General features: G+C 37.8%; 2 protein-coding genes across 5 annotated transcripts in view; one reads left to right on the forward strand and one right to left on the reverse strand.

The window, feature by feature from the left end:
- The window catches only part of LOC129764786 (uncharacterized), a 1,146,248-nt gene that overhangs the window by 551,023 nt on the left and 575,991 nt on the right, over nucleotides 1-19,234 (reverse strand). The window lies entirely within an intron of this gene.
- The window catches only part of LOC129764788 (fasciclin-3-like), a 262,546-nt gene that overhangs the window by 163,420 nt on the left and 79,892 nt on the right, over nucleotides 1-19,234 (forward strand). The window lies entirely within an intron of this gene.

Below are 19,234 nucleotides of genomic sequence, written 5' to 3' on the forward strand. Positions count from 1 at the left end.
TGGTCGAGAGTTTTTCAAAGAAAATGAACAAATAAACGAGCCGAGATGAAAGTCGATTTGGAGTGTGCGTCATTTTATGTTTTTTTTGATTTTGTTTTTATTAGTTTGTTCGTTGCTTGGAAAAATCACAGACTTTCGGTTTCAATTTGGCCAATTTATTGGCTGCGTGTTGTTAATGTTTTTGCAAAGCTTTAATCTTTATCCGAAATTAAACTGCTAACGAGAGTACACCCGAGAAGACCGGTGGGAGCGATGGAAGTCTGATTGCAAAAATCCCCTGGATTTGCCCGCCCGTTTCGTTACTGCCGAACCGAGGTTGTATCTTGTAAATTTAGCACCCAGACAAATGACGACTTTGTGCAACTTATGAGATAACAACTTTATCATCTACCATTCCGGGAACTTAATTCCTCTTGTTGCGCACTTCGGCATGGCTTTGCACTCACTTGGGGCCGGGCTCCGTCCAGCGCTGGATGGGGTGGAGTAATAAAACGATTGTTTTCACAAAACTTTCCTCCCATCGGTGAGTGTGTGTGTGTATGTGTGTGTGTGTGGGCGCATTTGAATACGATAAAACATGATCGTTGGGGATGCGAGAGGGTGGTGTGAGGTATGGCATGCTCTGGGAAAAAGCTGGGCCGAGAAATGTGATTACTTTGTATCCTGATTTATGACACTTGACGATTTGTTTTAAACGCTCACAGCTTCCCACCGAGAGAGCCGTAGAAGCTTCTTCCGTGTGCAGCACTCCTCGTTGTGTGGTTGTAAATAACCCAAAATGTGCAATAAAACTATGAATGGGGAATTGTCATTGGAATCGGTGAGAAACGAGCCCAAAGCAGCCGGCGTCTCTGAAAATTTCAACAGTTTGCGCAGTCTCTCGGCAAAAAGCTGAAAAGTTATTTGCAGCAGCTATCCCTCTGTGGATTAGCCTGGGAAGAAGGTACCTCTGGTAACTACGGGAAGGCGAAAGCTGTATCGTTTCGAAACCAGTCAAGCTTCGGAAAAAGATGAAACTATTTGCGTTGTCATTCCTGCCATTCGGTCCCGTTGAGAGCTTTGTAAATAGGATATTGGAATTATTGAATCGTGTACACGTGACAGGTTTGTGGCTATTGAGTTCCGACATTTCACCTACAAATGACACACAAAACGATAAGTTTTTCAAAGATAGAACTTAGCAAGATCAGAAATTTTACAGTTGTTTGGAACTTTCCCCAGTTGGCTGAAACAAATCGGATGTGATTTGTGATCGCATGTTCTCTGCAATCTAGTGTTGTACATAAATAAAGAAAACTTGTTATATGTATATAATATTGTGTATAGTGTCCGATTTCTTTTCACTGTATAAAATGTGTCGAACAAATTATTTTATTTTATTTGTCTCTCCCAAAATAGATTTTTTGATATCAATACTTTCAAACATTCACGTTGTCTTACTAAACGAACGTTCCAATCGCAGACCTATTCGTTGATTGATCTCCTAATTAACCCTTTACAATTTGCTTCACTACAAATTTCCTAGTACTTCTACCAAAATTCGTCATGATAATATAAAATATAAAATTATTTTCAGACACAATTCTCATTCAAGATACTTCAACTGCTTGCAAATAACATTTTTCTCCGTTACATGGAATAAATGTTTGATACTGAAAATATAATAAAATGAAGACTGCTCAAATCGGATTATTTTTTTCTCGAGTTTTCCGCTTACCAAAACATTTGGCGATTCATTTTTATTCATATAGTTAGAACAGGGGTATTCAAATGGTGCTCCACGGGAAATTTGTGCTCCGCGAAGTTATAGCGAATGCTCCAACTTGAAAACCCACCTTAAAAAAAAATCTTCAATTCTATTTCACTGAGAATATAGTGATTTATTTTGTTTTCTCTGGGTTTGATGTCGTGTAACTGATACGCGTAACCAAAATAGAGTTGTTCTCAGTTTCCAAAATATATATTTTTATCAAGGCTCATTCGGCGTTAGTCTGACGGGGCCGGAGTTCAATATTTTGACAGTTTTTCTTATTATCTATGTTAGTAATATGTAACCGATTACTCGCGGTCGGCTCGAGGTTAGTATTACAAGTGTTCTCGTAATTGGGATGTTGCTGTCTCCAATGCTCTGTACGTGTGCCCGACACGGGATACTTCCTTTTGGGATGCAGCTGACCATTAATCAGCAACGCCCCGTAGTCTGTACCCCATATCTAGCGTGGTGCGTCTTCTCGACTCGAGGAATCCAGGATAGAATGGTCACTAGCCGGCGCAATCATCAGCTCGTGTAGAGTTGTCATGAGCGGTACAACCTTTGGCTTTTGTTGAATCATCAGTGGATTGCACAACCTTTGGCCCGTGTATCTGTAAAGAATGTGTGTATGTATTGCCGCGACTAAGTAAAAGTTTATAGATCGGATAGGAGGGATATGAAACGGGGACACAACGAAGGAAACATCATTAAACGTTGACATCGGCGTTTCTGAGGAACAGGTATAGATGAAGCAGAAGATCAGGATCACGGCTACCTAAGATATCCCGGACGGGGATATCCGATTGTCTGCCTTGTGCTCTCAGTGCTCTAGAGAGCTGAGAGCGAGCAGCATGGAACCGGATACACGACCAGATAACATGCTCGATGTCGTGGTAGCCATCGCCACAATCACAAAGATTGTTTGCTGCGAGCACAATGCGATAGAGATGCGCGTTTAGGTTGTAGTGATTGGACATGAGCCGAGATATCACGCGAATGAAATCACGACCTACATTCAATCCCTTAAACCAAGCACTTGAGAATGTCAATACAGATAGAATTTGCTTTAATGATGAAAAAATGCCGGTGCTCCGTCATATATTATTGCTATAAAAAGTGCTCTGCCATACAAACATTCTGAAAACCCCTGAGTTAAAAGATATAGGAGTGCGTTTTTTCACCTGAAAATCAATTTCGTTAGTGTAAACATCAAATGTACTAAAAACGCTTATCAAGATGTAATTGTAGAACAATTGTCCGAATTGTCCTATTTTCCTTCAGAGTTTTCCGAAAAATTTCAAGTATAATGTTTAGTTGTTAATATGTTTTGTTTAAATATGTGTAATGTTTTTATGGGACGCTCCTTCTCCTTCCAGACCGTATACTTTACTTTATACTTTTTTTCTTGTACTTTTAACTTCTCACATTCCAATTATGGTTCCATTTGCTCTATTTATTCTCGAGTTATGCAGACATTTGTGATTTGTTTGTATGAGAGCCCCGTCCCACCTTTCAGAGGAGGGAGGTATGTCAAACCATAAGTCTCGAATAACCATAAAAGCAATTCGTATCCTCTAAAACCTTCACTTGTTAAATTTGGCTCCATTTGCTCTCGAGTTATGCAGGAATTTGTGTTTCGTTTGTATGGCAGTCCTGGATTCTTTCAGGAGATGATAGACGACCATATTTGATAAAAAAAATTCCTCTTACGCATATGTTCGAATTTCAACAATAACGAGATTATTGAACGTTTTCTCTGTTTCGGCTCTGTTTGCATTAAATTAGCTCTAATTCACAAATTACGCAGCGCAGAACAATTCTGTTGCTTCCATTTGAAAGATAAGAAATGTTTATACAGGATATAGTTATAAAACTTCACAATTAGTTTATTTATGTAACATTTTAGAAGAGAAAAACTTTAAAGTTAGTAGTATTTAAGGTGTTAATCTTAGTTTATCCGAAAAGTACATAATAACCTCGAAAGTTTCTATTAACCAAATTAAAGCTCTTTTACTGCTCTTCAATTCGTTCTTGGACACCCAACTTCTATCTTTTTTCTAATTTCTCTGCAATGTAATTTTAAACAATTTCTGGTAAATCTTCAACTAGAATCTACCAAAATCACGATTTTTATTTCACTTGAAATTTTTACTTCGCTTTCCCTTCGACGCCGAAATATTTCATTTTCGCTTGAAATAAGTCATATTTAAAATATATATATTTTTTTGAACTGTATATAATCGAGTCTAAAATTGCATATAATCGTATCATATATAATCGATTGGATATACAACCGAGTCTGTATGTACATATCGGACTCGATTATATACAATTTTGGACTGGATTGTATACAGTTTGGATTTTTTTTTAACTTCGAATATGGCTTATTATAAGAAGAAACGTAACCTTTCAACGTTAAGGTGAAGTTTAAGTGGCTATTACAAGTACAGTGGGGAAAAAATCGTGATTTTTGAACATTTTGCTTGAATTTTCACCAGGAATTGTTTATATCGATAGTACAGCCAAATTAAGAAAGATAGAAGTTGGGTGTCAAAGAACAAATTATAGAGCGGATAAAAACTTCAATTTAAGTGATAGAAACAAACTAGTTTAATCTAAATTTTTAGGAGAAAATTAATAATAACACTTTAAAAATTATTAACTTTTAAGTTTTTCACTTCCAAAATTAGTTGTTCGACTACTATATCCTGTACTAAATTGTCTCATCTTTCAAATGAAATCATCAGAATCGTCTTCCATAGCGTACTTTTTGATGTAGAGCCAGTTTGAAGCAAATGATTCCGAAACAAAAAAAAAGTTCTTTAACTCTGTCATTGTTGAAATTCGAACATATGCGTAGGAGGATTTTTTTCATCAAATATGATCGTTTATCACCTCCTGAGAGAACATGGATAATTTTTTTTTTCATGTGAGAAAGGTGTTTTCTGACTTTTTCTTTGAATGAAAAATTAAATTCCTGTTTTATTTTCAAAAAACGAAAAATACATGCAAAAAAAATTTTTTTTTTTTATCAAAAACTGTATATAATCGAGTCCGCGCTGTAATCGATTCCGACCTGTATATGTTTCCGGCTCTTCAATATAAATATTCCTAATTAGACATGTTTCTTTGAAAAACCCAACTTCATAATAATGCGTTTTTCAAACAAGTTATTTCACTTTTCCATGTGACCTATTTCATTTGAGTTTATAATTTAAAAGAAAGTATCTAAAATTAGGGACATTTTATCCAAAAAACATAACTTGTAAGCGAGTCAACATTTGAAAAGGATTTTCTGTATCTATTCAAATTTTTCTAGAAAAAAAATATTTATTTATGAAATTATAGCCTAGAATAGGATTATGTCGGTTCAATGATGTATTTTGAAGTATTGACCAACATCTGAAACTTAATTTTTTTTTTAACAAAAGTTGTACAAAAAATATACTAATTATAGGTTAGAAAACATTTATGATATAAACAAAACTCAATTTTTTTTTCCAAAATATATATTTTTATCAAGGCTCATATGGCGTTAGTCTGACGGGGCCGGAGTTCAATATTTTGACAGTTTTTCTTATTATCTATGTTAGTAATATGTAACCGATTACTCGCGGTCGGCTCGAGGTTAGTATTACAAGTGTTCTCGTAATTGGGATGTTGCTGTCTCCAATGCTCTGTACGTGTGCCCGACACGGGATACTTCCTATTGGGATACAGCTGACCATTAATCAGCAACGCCCCCCTAGTATGTATCCCATATCTAGCGTGGTGCGTCTTCTCGACTCGAGGAATCCAGGATAGAATGGTCACTAGCCGGTGCAATCATCAGCTCGTGTAGAGTTGTCATGAGCGGTACAACCTTTGGCTCATACATGGTCGGATATTAAATAACGAAATAAGTTGAATAATCCTTGGTCGATTTTCAAAATCTCCAAGAATTTGTGTTTTCTTGCCAGCGAATATTTTTTTTTTTTTGAACACAAAGATTAACGATTTTTCAAACCAGATTTTATTATGGTTATCCTGGAGCCGTGTTCTTCCTTTTAAAGACTGAAGATGAATATCTTTATAGTGTTGCTTTGGTCTCTGCTACCATTATACAATCGATTCGGTTTTTCTGTTTCCGTCCTGCAAAAGGTGTTGCACTCCACAGATTATTACTTTGGTTCGACCTTTTTTGTGAGTGTTAGAGGTACAATTTTGCTAAGAGACACTGAAAAACTACTTGTATATTGAATACGTTCAGTGTTTCAGTGTCGCTCTAGACAACAAGCAATTGGCAAAATGAACTATGTATATACTGCTTGTTTTTTTTCGGAACGCTTATGGTCGAGTTACCATTTCTCGACAGATCACAGGAACTTTAACTTTAATCAATTTTAGACAATAGTACTGAGCAAAACATCAAAACCATTGATTTTGCACCCAAAAAATCTTTATTTATCTGTACTTCATGACTAAAGTCCAAAATCTGTACCACACAGAATCTATACTCAAAATTAGGACTTCTCCAGATAAATCTGTACATATGGCAACTCTGGTGCGAGACGGTATTATAGAAATCACAGATGGCATCTTTTATACTTTTGCATTGATGTGCTACCGGTTAAGCTCCGTCGCAATATTCCCAGCGTCACTGCAGTTGGAATACTAGCAAAAGACTTACTCGCATCTCTTTCGCAATATAAAAATTGCGCTTTACCGCAACATTAGTTTCTCTTTATTGACGGCACAATGAATATACATAATAAATGTTAGGGAACAGGGGAGTGTTTCCAATAGTCGTCCATAACAAATAAAACATTTGCCAGTATATGCATTTTTTTTCCTGTACGAGGTTCAATCGAATCGGTTATAAGTCCTACATCACAAATTGTGTTCTTTTATCAAAGTAATACTGTGGAAAAGTTAGCATATTTTTATGTTTTGCTATTGAAAAACACATTCATATTTGCTTTAAACTAAGTTTATCGCTCCGTAAAGTTATACAGATATCAATGAAATTGATGATAAGTGGTAACTAATAAATTAAGATGTTAATTGGTGCCAAAATATTGCCATATGGCAAGACAAGAAAATTGTAGAAAAAAATTATCAAAATTGCTGTTAATGGGTTAACCCGTTAATCTACAATATCGAAACTTACTCGTAGTGCACTAGCATGTCATAGCCATGTGGGCTGCACAAATTTATATGAGATTGAAGCTCGAATTTCAACACTATTCCTAAAAAAAAATTCTATATTGCAATAAATTATTAGGGAGTATCCAGATAAAATGAAAATCTGGTAAACGCATAGTAAGCAATATACGCTAGGAGTTAAGATTTTTTTCGTGACGCGATCGATTTGTAGTTTTCAATCAATTCGGGATTCAATATTTTCACGAAAGTTGTAATCCTACAATATGGTGGATTTTAAAAAGTTGGTAAAAGTTCAAATTTACAATTAACTAGCCGGCGAACTTCATCCCGCCCAAACTTGATATTTTTATATGTATTCTTTCGAACATTCACGTTTTCTTACTAAGCTTAGCGAACATTCGTGGATTCAATCACAGAACTTTTATTCACTGATCTTCTAGTTGGCCGTTCACAATTTTTAATATAAATTTCCAGTTACTTCTACCAAGACTTGTCATTCTATTTTTTTTTATCTTCGCTTATTTTTCGTCGGCCTATTTCCGCCACTTTAGTGCCAATCACCGACATCAGGGAGGCGACTCCACCTGTTCCTACCTATCAGACTCAACAACTCATGAGCCGGGCCAACTTCTTTTACTTCCGCTCCGAAGGAAGACGTAACCAGAGATTTTTCGCCTCAGAAAATCCCAACGACGCCAGCTGGGATTGAACCCAGGCCGATCGGATTGTGAGGCTGTTACGCTAACCATACAACCACTGGCGCCGTCTGTCATTCTAATATAAATTTATTTTCAGATACAATTTTCGCTCAAGGTTCCTGATTCACCTGTAAATAACATATTTCTCCGTTACATGAAATACATGTTTGATACAGAAAAGTAAATTTTCAATCATATTTTTTTAAAGCGCGTTATACCACCTGAGAATATGCGAACGCCCGAGCGGTCTTAGGCTATTTCTTTTAAATTATTAACGGAAAACACGACCGTTCTCCACTGTGTCTAGATACTCACTCCTTTATTTTCTATCTTAGAAATTATATACATGTTTTTCTTACATCTATTACCTCTTTCGAATATAATGAACAGAACGAACTTACGATACGCTTCCTGCTATCGTAACCCTCAAACCATAAACAAAACCCTATCTTAAAACTAGACCTATGATTCACACGATCCACAAACAAAGATCGTCAAGAGAGAGCCGTAGCCGAGTGTTTCCGGACCAAGAAGCAGTCTAAATTCCCCAAAAAGTACTTGGTTTGGCAGGCCATATGAAGTTGTGGCCGAAAATCCAAATCTTTCGTCTCTACCGGCACCATCAACAAAGATGTCTACGAAAAGGAATGTCTCCAGAAGCGGTTGCTACAATTCATAAGAAGCCACGACTCTTCAGCGTTGTTTTGGCCAGATTTGGCCTCTTGTCACCATGCAAAATCCATCCTGGAATGATATAATGCACATGAGGTCAAATATGTGCCAAAAACAGCAAATCCACCGAACTGTCCAGAACTTCGCCCATTGGAAAAGTACTGGGCTCTGATTAAGCGAAAACAATTCGAAACTAAGAAGAAAGCGAATGGCATTAGTGATTTCAAGAGGAGATGGAAAAGCGCCGCCGCCAGAATATCTGAGGATACTCTACGGAACCTAATGGCAGATGTTTCCAAGAAAGTTCGTGAATTTAACAGACAACGTAATTAACATCGAAGTAAGCCTTCCTTGTTTTAGATATAAGTCTATTTTACTGAAATAAACAATCGTTTTTGTTGTATTACGTGAATGTTTGTTTTACTGGCATCATATTGGTGTCCAAAATTTAACGTGGACAGGCTTTATGCGAAATTAGCTGAGTGTTTTGAGTTGATACAAGAAAAAAATAAGGCTACGATGTGAAAACATCGTGCCGATTTTTAGGAAAAATCGGAAAACTGCCACGAATTACGTCAAAAACGGCATGTTTTCCTGGTGTTTATTAAGACGGTTGCATATAGAAGTTAACACCAGATTCTTGGTAACAATGATCAAAGCGTTTTTCTAACATTGATGATTTCCTCATTATTCACATTGTCTTGAATGGCACTAACATTCCCAGTGGAATTTGTTCCGTCTCAACGTAGGCATTACTTCAATGTCCTGGAAAAAAGGTGATGAAGATGGTCGAATTTCGAGCGACATAGCATGCGTTGCCATAACTATTTTGCAAATAGTGACGTCAGTCGTTGTGTTTATCTTTGATTGCCCACCGCATCCTTGTGAAAATGCTATTTTCAGGAAGCAATTTATCAATTAAAAACGTACATTTTTGTAGTGCTCCCGCTGAATATGAGGCTAATGTGATAGCGTGGAGTGAATATTTGTGAAATCACGTCGAAAAAGACGGATCAAAGTGATATTTCCATGTGCCATTTTCACTTCCCCACGATCATAGAAACGAACGAAGTTTCATTATCTTACCGTTATGAAGTTGATGTTTCGGCTCTCAGTGTCGGTGTGTATGTTGTGAGATAATAATCGCCAATTAATCAAAATTTCACCGAATTTCGAGAATTAAGCATATGACTGCTTTCTGGACCTTTTTACTACACGAATAATCGAAATAAGCCACGATATAATTGTCATCTGTTGAAAAACAACCAGTTGAATGATTTCATGAGAATTTTTGCTCAAATTATCATGCAACCGTGAGTACTTACAACATTGTTTTGTTTCTTCCATATACATTCCATATTGAATGCAAATAATTACGACACCCCATTTTTTAGAATTGAACTTCCACCTATTGGAGGGATCGATGCTGTTGCTTGTCATGCAACCATCAGAGGGAAAGACCTCTGTATTGTCAGCTTGTATTGGCCTACGAGAGCTGCGGTTAGCCGCAAACAACTTGTTGACATGTGCTCACTCCTTCCTGAGCCACGATTAATCTTGGGAGACTTCAACTCTCACGGAACTGCCTGGGGGGAACCGTACGACGATAATCGTTCATCGTTGATATATGACCTTTGTAACAGCTTCAATATGACCGTTTTGAACACTGGGGAAACAACACGTGTACCTAAACCTCCTGCTAACCCAAGTGCTCCTGACCTCTCGCTTTGCTCGAATTCACTATCGTTAGATTGCAAGTGGAATGTAATCCAGGACCCCAACGGTAGTGATCACTTGCCAATCAAAATTTCCATTACCATTGGGTCGAATTCTTCTGAATCTATAAACATGGCATATGATCTCACAAGACACATTGACTGGAAAAAATATGCGGACGCGATTACTCTAGCCATCAATTCCAGAGATGGTTTACCTCCATTGGAGGAGTATAACTTCCTTTCTCGTTTGATCTATGACAGCGCGGTTCGCGCTCAAACGAAACCCATCCCAGGTTCCACTATTCGTCAAAGGCCTCCCAATCTATGGTGGGATAGCCAATGTTCCAAGCTTTATCAGGATAAATCGAACGCATTTAAAGCTTTTCGGAAACGTGGAACCATTCAGAATTTTCAAATGTATTTAGAATGTATTTGAGAATCAGTTCAAAAATTTGATCAAAGGGAAAAAACGTGCTTATTGGCGAACTTTCGTGGGAGGTTTGTCACGAGAAACGTCAATGAAAAAATTATGGAAAGTGGCTCGAAACATGAGAAATCGCTCTTCATCGAATGAAAGCGAAGAATATTCACATCGATGGATTTTTAATTTTGCACGGAAGGTTTGTCCCGAATCCGTTCCTGTGCAAAAAATTGTTCGAGATATACCACAAGATAGGTGCGATCTTGATTCCGAGTTTTCGATGGTAGAATTCTCTCTTGCTCTCCTTTATTGTGACAATTCGGCTCCAGGAACGGATAGAATTAAGTTCAACTTGTTGAAACATCTCCCTGATGTGGCGAAACATCGCTTGTTGAATTTATTCAATCGGTTTCTGGAGCATAATATTGTTCCAGATGATTGGAGACAAGTACGAGTTATAGCTATTCAAAAACCCGGAAAACCCGCGTCCGACTTCAATTCGTACCGCCCAATAGCAATGCTGTCTTGTATACGGAAATTGTTGGAGAAAATGATCCTGTTTCGCCTTGATCGATGGGTTGAAACGAATGGCCTACTCTCAGATACACAATATGGGTTCCGCAGGGGCAAGGGGACGAATGATTGTCTTGCGTTGCTTTCTTCAGAAATTCAAATGGCTTACGCCGAAAAAAAACAAATGGCTTCAGTATTCTTGGACATAAAGGGGGCCTTTGATTCTGTTTCAATAGAGGTTTTGTCAGACAAATTACACTCTCGGGGTCTACCGCCTCTATTGAATAATATGCTATATAACTTGCTTTGTGAGAAACATTTGAATTTTTCTCACGGAGATTCGGCAGTGAGTCGGGTCTCTTACATGTGCCTCCCTCAGGGCTCCTGTTTAAGCCCCCTTTTGTACAACTTCTATGTAAGCGACATTGACAATTGCCTTACACAAAATTGCAGCTTAAGACAACTTGCAGATGATGGAGTAGTGTCTGTCGTAGGATCAAACGAATCCGACCTGCAAGGACCCTTACAAGATACTTTGAACAATTTTTCAACCTGGGCCATTGGGCTAGGGATCGAATTCTCCTCGGAGAAAACAGAGATGGTGGTTTTTTCTAGGAAGCATAGACCAGCAAAACCAAAGCTTCAACTTTTGGGTAAACCGATCACTCATGCTATGTCATTCAAGTATCTTGGGGTCTGGTTCGACTCCAAATGTACTTAGGGGGCCCATATTAGGTATCTGAGTAAAAAATGTCAACAAAGAATAAACTTTCTCCGTACAATTACCGGCACCTGGTGGGGAGCCCATCCCGAAGATCTTATAATGTTGTATCGAACAACTATTCTCTCAGTGATGGAGTATGGCAGTTTCTGTTTTCAATCAGCTGCCAAAACACACTTAATTAAACTCGAGCGAATTCAGTATCTTTGTCTCCGTATTGCGTTGGGATGTATGCCCTCAACGCATACCATGAGCCTCGAGATTTTGGCAGGCGTACTCCCACTAAAAGATCGCTTCAATTTATTATCTCTTCGGTTCCTCATTCGGTGTAAGGTTATGAACCCATTGGTGATCGGAAATTTTGAGCAGCTGATCGAGCTAAATTTTCATTCTGGATTCATGAGTTCATATCATGAATTCATCTCCATGCAGGTTGATCCTTCTTCGTATATTCCCAACCGTGTTTGTTATCCTGACTACATCAATTCCTCTGTATTTTTTGATCTGTTCATGAAGGAGAAAATCCATGGAATTCCAGATTATCATCGATCGGGGATCGTTCCTACGATCTTCAATGCAAAGTATGGGCGTATCAATTGTGATAATATGTACTTTACTGATGGGTCCTCTATGAATGAGTCCGCAGGATTTGGAGTGTTCAACGAATTTTTTAGCACCTCCCACAGTCTTCAGAATCCTTGATCAGTGGATATTGCTGAATTGGCAGCAATACACTGGCGCTGGACAGCGTCGCCTCACGACCTGTTGAACACTATTACATTGTAACGGATAGTCTTAGCTCTGTCGAAGCTATCCGTTCAGTGAGGCCGGTAAAGCACTCGCCGTACTTCCTTGAGAGAATACGTGAAATTTTGAGTGATTTAACCAGACGCTGTTATGTCATTACCTTTGTCTGGGTCCCTTCACATTGCTCAATTCCGGGAGAGGGCTGACTCATTAGCAAAGGTAGGTGCAATTGAAGGCGATATTTATCAGCGTCAAATCGCCTTCAATGAATTTTATTCTTTAGTCCGTAAAAATACCATCGCTAACTGGCAACGTAAGTGGAACGAAAATGAATTGGGTCGGTGGCTTCACTCGATTATCCCTAAGGTTAGCCTCAAACCATGGTTCAAAAGTCTGGACTTGAGTCGGGACTTTATTCGCACCTTCTCTCGACTCATGTCCAATCACTGTTCGTTAGACGCGCTACTCTTTCGTTTTAATCTTGCCGATGGCAATATCTGTGCTTGTGGCCAAGGTTACCACGACATCGAACACGTTGTTTGGTCGTGCGAGGTGTATCTTGTTGCCAGATCGAATTTAGAAAACTCTCTTCGGGCCAGAGGAAGACAGCCCAATGTGCCGGTGAGAGATGTGTTGGCTCGGTTAGACCTTGATTACATGTCCCAAATATATGTCTTCCTAAAAGTTATCGATCTTCGTGTGTGATTGTCCTTATATCCTTATATTCTCCTTTTCCTTTTCCTTCGCGAGAAAGCAAATCCCTTCTTACTAACAATAGAATAAGGTGAAATGTAAATACGTATTAGATATAAGATAGGCTTAATAATTGAGTATGATGATTGTGAGTGCGAATGTGAGTGTGAACATTGTCAACATATCCTTATATCCCTTCCATTTCCTGAAAAAAATGTCACCCTTCTAAACTCGAGCAAACCGCGAGTAATCGGTTCTCTACCTCATTAACACTAGAATTAATGAAAAATGTTTATATATACTTGTAACAATACAGATAGGAGTTTGGCTCCTTTAAACTTATGTAACTGAGCCTGTAAAAATAAACGATTTAATAAAAAAAAAATTACGACACGATATTTTGCTTGCCAATACAGATACACTTCGCCTACTGCTCCACCTATATATACCTCATTGGCATTACTTGGGTCGTTCTGATTAGTAGAGGAAAGTCGGGAAAGACGGACACCAATGTATGATTGATAAATTAAACTTTTATTTTAAATTTTAATTATGTACAAACTTGCAATAGAGTGTACCTTTGACACGTACTGTGTACACCTAGCAAATTGTAAAAAAAAAGAAACAAAAAAGTAATCTACAAAGAGCAGCTTGATGTTAATTTTCGTCTGCAGAAAATAAGGTTCTTATTGTTATCGAGTAATTTTTGTTTTGAAAACAATTTGAATATCTCCTCCTTCTTTTTTTAACAAATGCCCACTAACTACGTTTGCAAGAGCAACCAAATATCATGCACGAACCAGCAGAGCGGTTTTTGAAACTTAATCCAAATTTGTCATTCCGAATGCCGTAGGCTATTTTAAACATGAAAAAAATGAGAAAAAATACAAGCGGTGATTTTAGTGTAGCCTTTTTGTTTGGTCATTTTCAGGCCTATTTGAAGACCTCGAAAACTTGATTTAGTGTCAATTGAGTACATACAAATCATAGCAATAGATTTTTACAACCTTCTCCCAATTTCTTATCACTCTGGAAATTTTCCAATGCGTAAAAAAAAGTGATAATCGTTTGGTGCCAGCTCCCAACTATATGGTGGATACATTAAAACATCCTAATCGAGCTCTTGGAATTGTGTGGCCCTGCGTTGACCTGAAGGAACACAACGCCCCTTCTTTTGGCCGTCCATTTGTTGACAGTACAGATCATAATTTAGTATATTGTACTAAAAAACAAGTTTAAAAAAGATTTTAAAAATATTTTAAAAAATATTAAAAACAAAATTAAAAAAATTAAGAAAAATGGATTTTATAAATATATTTGCATTAAATTGCACGTATTTTGCTGTTGCAGTATCGGCACCATATACATCAAACACAATTTCAGCGGCCTTGCTTGCATTTTCGCATTTATAAAATAAAAAAGTGTAAAATGTATCGAATTTTTTCATTGTTGACCTTCATTGTTAACACCCTGTAACTCACAACTGAATGGATTAAACGAAAAACAACAAAAGATTTTTTTTAGTGTGAAATGCCATTTTTACAACGGGCCTAAATTTGAAATTATATGATCGAGATTACGCGAGATATTGATCACTAAAGCCAGCCGACGAGAAAATAATGGATAACTTTTTCCTCAACCTAATAGTTTTTAGCTCACGAAAAAAATTAACACTTACTTCTGGTGACCGTCTTTACCGCCCTTCCCCTACTTAGTCGAGATTTTTTAAGCCAAACAATAGGCCTTGAATGTATTGTGGGTTGCAAGCTAAAAAACACGTGTGAATTTTTCGAATTTGAAAATTATTCAAAAGTTTTCAAGTGTTGTCAGACTATCAGCTTGTCAACTTCGAATAACCGGCTCCGATTATTGCACAGATGCATTATCACGTAAATCTGTACAAAATAGAACAAACAAAAGTTTGAAAGCTGTGAATCAGCAAAACAAGCACACATTTGAAACTGTCGCACACCATTTTTTATACACAAAACAAAAACAAACTGCAGAGCACAATGACACACACAACCAATCATAGCCATAGTCTCCGTCTGAAGGGGTTTGATGTGTGTAGCAATCAAAGTTTTGCGCCCAAACTTCGCCCCATCTGTGCGCTGTGTTATGTTTTCGTGTTCCCGTTCTTGAAGCACTGGAGGAGAGATAAAACATAAAAATAAACTTTCATACGATACTTCACTGGAGCAAAAGTTTAAATGAAAAACATAAACATACACTCTGTCTCTCGCTTTCTCTCTCTCTTCCTGTGTTCCTCTATGTCTCCTGGAACGGGGCTATGTCTCCTGGAACGGGGCCACCACTTTTTCGGAACGTTCATGATGTCACTTCGCAGCAAATCGCTAATGAGATGACTGAGAGTTGCTGCCACTGCCTGCTGCTGGCGGTGGTGATTTCGAGGAATTCAAACATGAGTTGTTGTGGATCTCCCCCCCCCCCCTGCTTCCCCACGTGCGGGGGAAGGACGAAGGTGGGATAAGAAACGCGGCGGTAAAAACATAACCACGTCAACCAGCATAAGCACTGGAGATTTATGCGATGTCGCAATTTCACACCCGGCGCAAAATGGTATGCGCGTGTGTGTATGTGTGACTTTTTGTGCCATTTACTGCCTGACGTCGGTTTATTGGACAACTTTGTGTCTCCTGCTAATGGGCTAAATATGTGTTAAAGTGAAGTGTTTAAAGTGATTTCACTCGTCCGTCTGGGTTGGCTGGGGTTGGGTTTTTATTTCTGCGCAACACGTGGTTCACTTTCTTTTTAGCGCTGTTTTCCATCAATTTCACACCGCGTCTTGAATTCCGTGTTGATAATTTTTACGACGAAATTATTTATTGTTGCAAATCAGAATAATCGCTTTCCCGGCAGGACTTCCTTTCTTGGCCACGTGCCCGCAAAATACCTTTTCAATCTCAATCCGTATATCGTTGGAGGAAAAGAGTGGAACATTTATCGCAATTAAATCTTGATATCACGCGTACACTTGAGGTTCCGACGCGGAGAAATCCCCCACTAATTGCTGTCGGGGAAAAAATGATAACATTAGTTACTAAGTGTCGTTGGACGAATGTTAACCGGCTTGATGATGCCGCACCTCCCCACGCCAAAAGGAGGGGGGCATCCATACGACGGGAACACAGCTAATTGGTTGACTATTTCATCCCGGTGAGTGGGTGTGGGGGGAAGCATTCTGCGGCTCGCTGAAATTTATCGCACTATTAAAAAGACTGCTTGTATCGTTTGAGCGTTTGCGATGCTAAGAGATTCGCTTTGCGATGAATGTAAGATATACTGGGGTGGGTAACTATTTCATTAAAAGTCATTTGTTCATATAATTTCTAATTGAAGTTGAAGCTAACATATTCCCATTTTCTCTTTCTCTTTTGCAGGTAAATTCATATGTGGTTATGCAACTGATTAAGCTGGGAAGGATGCTGATTCGGATGCTCGGAGCAGGCAAGAAATGGAAAGCGTTTACTCTCGGAAATCATGACCCTATCAATTCATATAAATTTACGTCAATTGTTGAACAGTTAAGAATGGAACTACGATGTGTCTACGGTCAGTCTCACGGCCTTTAGCGCATGGGATATGGAACTAGAATCAAGCAATGATTGATAGAAAGTTAAAATAAATTATTTTAAAAATCAAATGCAAAAAGTGCATGAAAGATCGAAAGATCTGTATACTTATGACCAAGTCTGGCAAACTGTCCCTACGGCTGAGAAGTAATTCAGTGGTAACGTGGCAACCTCAAGATGCCAAATTGATCCCAGTTCCATCCAATCGAGAGGTATATTATAAAACAAACGCTTAATGAGAGAGAAAAGTGACTCGGGATGTAGCAGAATGAAGAGATGGTGGAACAAAATAGCCGCACATATTGGACAACATTTTGACTCGTTAACTTTTTCTATATTTCATCAAAACCTTACCGAAATAGAGCTGATCTGCTAGGTGAACTGATTCCAAGCATTACAAGTCGAACGCCTATTTGAGATTGATAAGTAATCACAATCAGTTATGATTAGCCCTACACTAGGGTTCCAATGAATGTATGGGAAAAAATCGATCCTAAAATTTAAAAAAGTTTACCACCTCGAAAAAACACCCTATGCCAAATATTAGCTTAATCGGACTTATAGGAGAGTAGCGCAAAGCGGTCAAAATTTGAGTTTTTTGAAAATCGAAAAATCATTCAAGGGGGGAGTAAAGGAAATCGGGGTTTTCGAAAAAAAATTGATGCCAAATGTGATAAAATTGCATAAAACGTCGAGAACTAGCGTCATCTCGAAAACAAATTTTTTATCAAAAATTGACCTACTGGGACTGTTTTTTTTGACGTGGGACTACGTCTAACCGGAATATATAGAGGGTAAAATGAAAACCTAAACACAGAACATGCAGGAAAAAATGAAAGATTTCGAATGCTTATAGCTCGAACATTTCGTACTGGATAGGAGAGATGTTTGCATCACTTGATAGGGAATATTTCTACGCATCTATCGCAACTAACAAAATGTTGTTTTTCATTAGATAAACAATTGAATAACTGTAAAATATTAGGCGTTATCTAAACGCCCTAACTGCATCGTTTTGATTGGCCCGATTTACGGTTTCCCTAACACAGCCATCAAAACCAAGCAGCCTTGGGGAAATCGGCATTGCAAATACATGAAAGTAGGGGGACTTTTGTTCTCATCGAAAAATGTTCCCTAACACAGACTTTAAAACCAAGCAGCGAAATCGACATTGCAAGCACACGAAAGAGCCTAGAGGCGAGTGAACTGAAAAGTTTAAACCCTCTTAAAGCCAAAAAGAAGAAAAAGAACACACGAAAGTAGGGGGAGCTTTTGTTCCCACCGAAATGTGTTCCCTAATAGAGATTTCTAAACCAAGGTGCCTGGAGAAATCGGTATTTCAAATTCATGCAAGTCGGGGGTATTTTTGTTCCGACTGGAATGTGTTTCCCTAACACAGACTTCAAATCTATGAAGCGTGGGGAAATCGGCATTGCGAATTCATACAAATCGGGGGTATTTTTGTTCCGATTGAAATGTGTTTCCCTAACACAGACTTCAAAACGGAGGTTTCTGGGGAAATCGGCTCTGCAAATAAATGCAAACTGCGAGTACTTTTGTCCTCGCTTGCCTTTGTGCAGAGTGGAATATGTCTGTCCTAACATGATCTTCTAAACTTAGGAACCTGGGAAAATCGTGCAGCCACTAGAAGCGAATGAACTTCCCAGTTTCAAGCAAATTCGAGATTCGAGAAGTATGTACACTTTTGGGATGTAAACTTCAGAGGGAAATGTAAAATAAAATAATCGTTTGATAATTTTTTTTTTATCTTTATTGGAAAGATTTTCAGCCTTAGGCTGGTTCATCAAACGTTTGATAATTCTTCCGTACATATATTTTGTTCTAGTCATCATACCAAACGTAAAAGGTCCGTCATTAAATTTACTTGTAACGAAGAACAATCAATCACAATAAATGAATTGACTTTACACGGCATTTGTTCATTTTTTTCACTCACAGAGCAAATATATTGAACTCAATTGAATTTGGAAACTGTTTCATTCAATCAAGAATTTAATCAATACAAACGAATGATTTCTAAGCTAAGGTAGTTCCACGTCAACCTTGCCACTCATTTTTTTTTCGGAGTACGAGACGAAACATATGGTTTTAAGTGCCAAAAAAATAATTATCTCGATTTTTCATTCGGAACTTGTTGCGAAATGTTGATTTACACAATAATATACCCTTTGCAAAATATGAGCTCATTCGAACTTCTTTTATTAGTGTTGCAGACGTGAAATTTGAGTTTTCTGAAAACCGAAAAATCACCGGAAATTAGGGTTTTCAAAAAATTTGTTCGATACCAAATGTTTTAAAATTGTATGACACATCGAGATTTACAGTTATCAAAAAAAAAATTGTTAAAAATCGACTTTCCAGACGGAAAAACGACCAAGCGCCAAAAATAATTTTTTTACAATTTTTTTTTCCACGAGTAATGTAATTTTTAGACAATTGGTACTAACAATTTTTTTTTGAAAACCCCGATTTTCGGTGATCTTTCATTTTTCAAAAAAACTCAAATTTTTACGTCTGTGACAATTATAAATTAAGTTCG

The sequence above is a fragment of the Toxorhynchites rutilus genome, chromosome 2 (genome assembly GCF_029784135.1).
Source record: "Toxorhynchites rutilus septentrionalis strain SRP chromosome 2, ASM2978413v1, whole genome shotgun sequence".
NCBI classification, from domain to species: domain Eukaryota; kingdom Metazoa; phylum Arthropoda; class Insecta; order Diptera; family Culicidae; genus Toxorhynchites; species Toxorhynchites rutilus.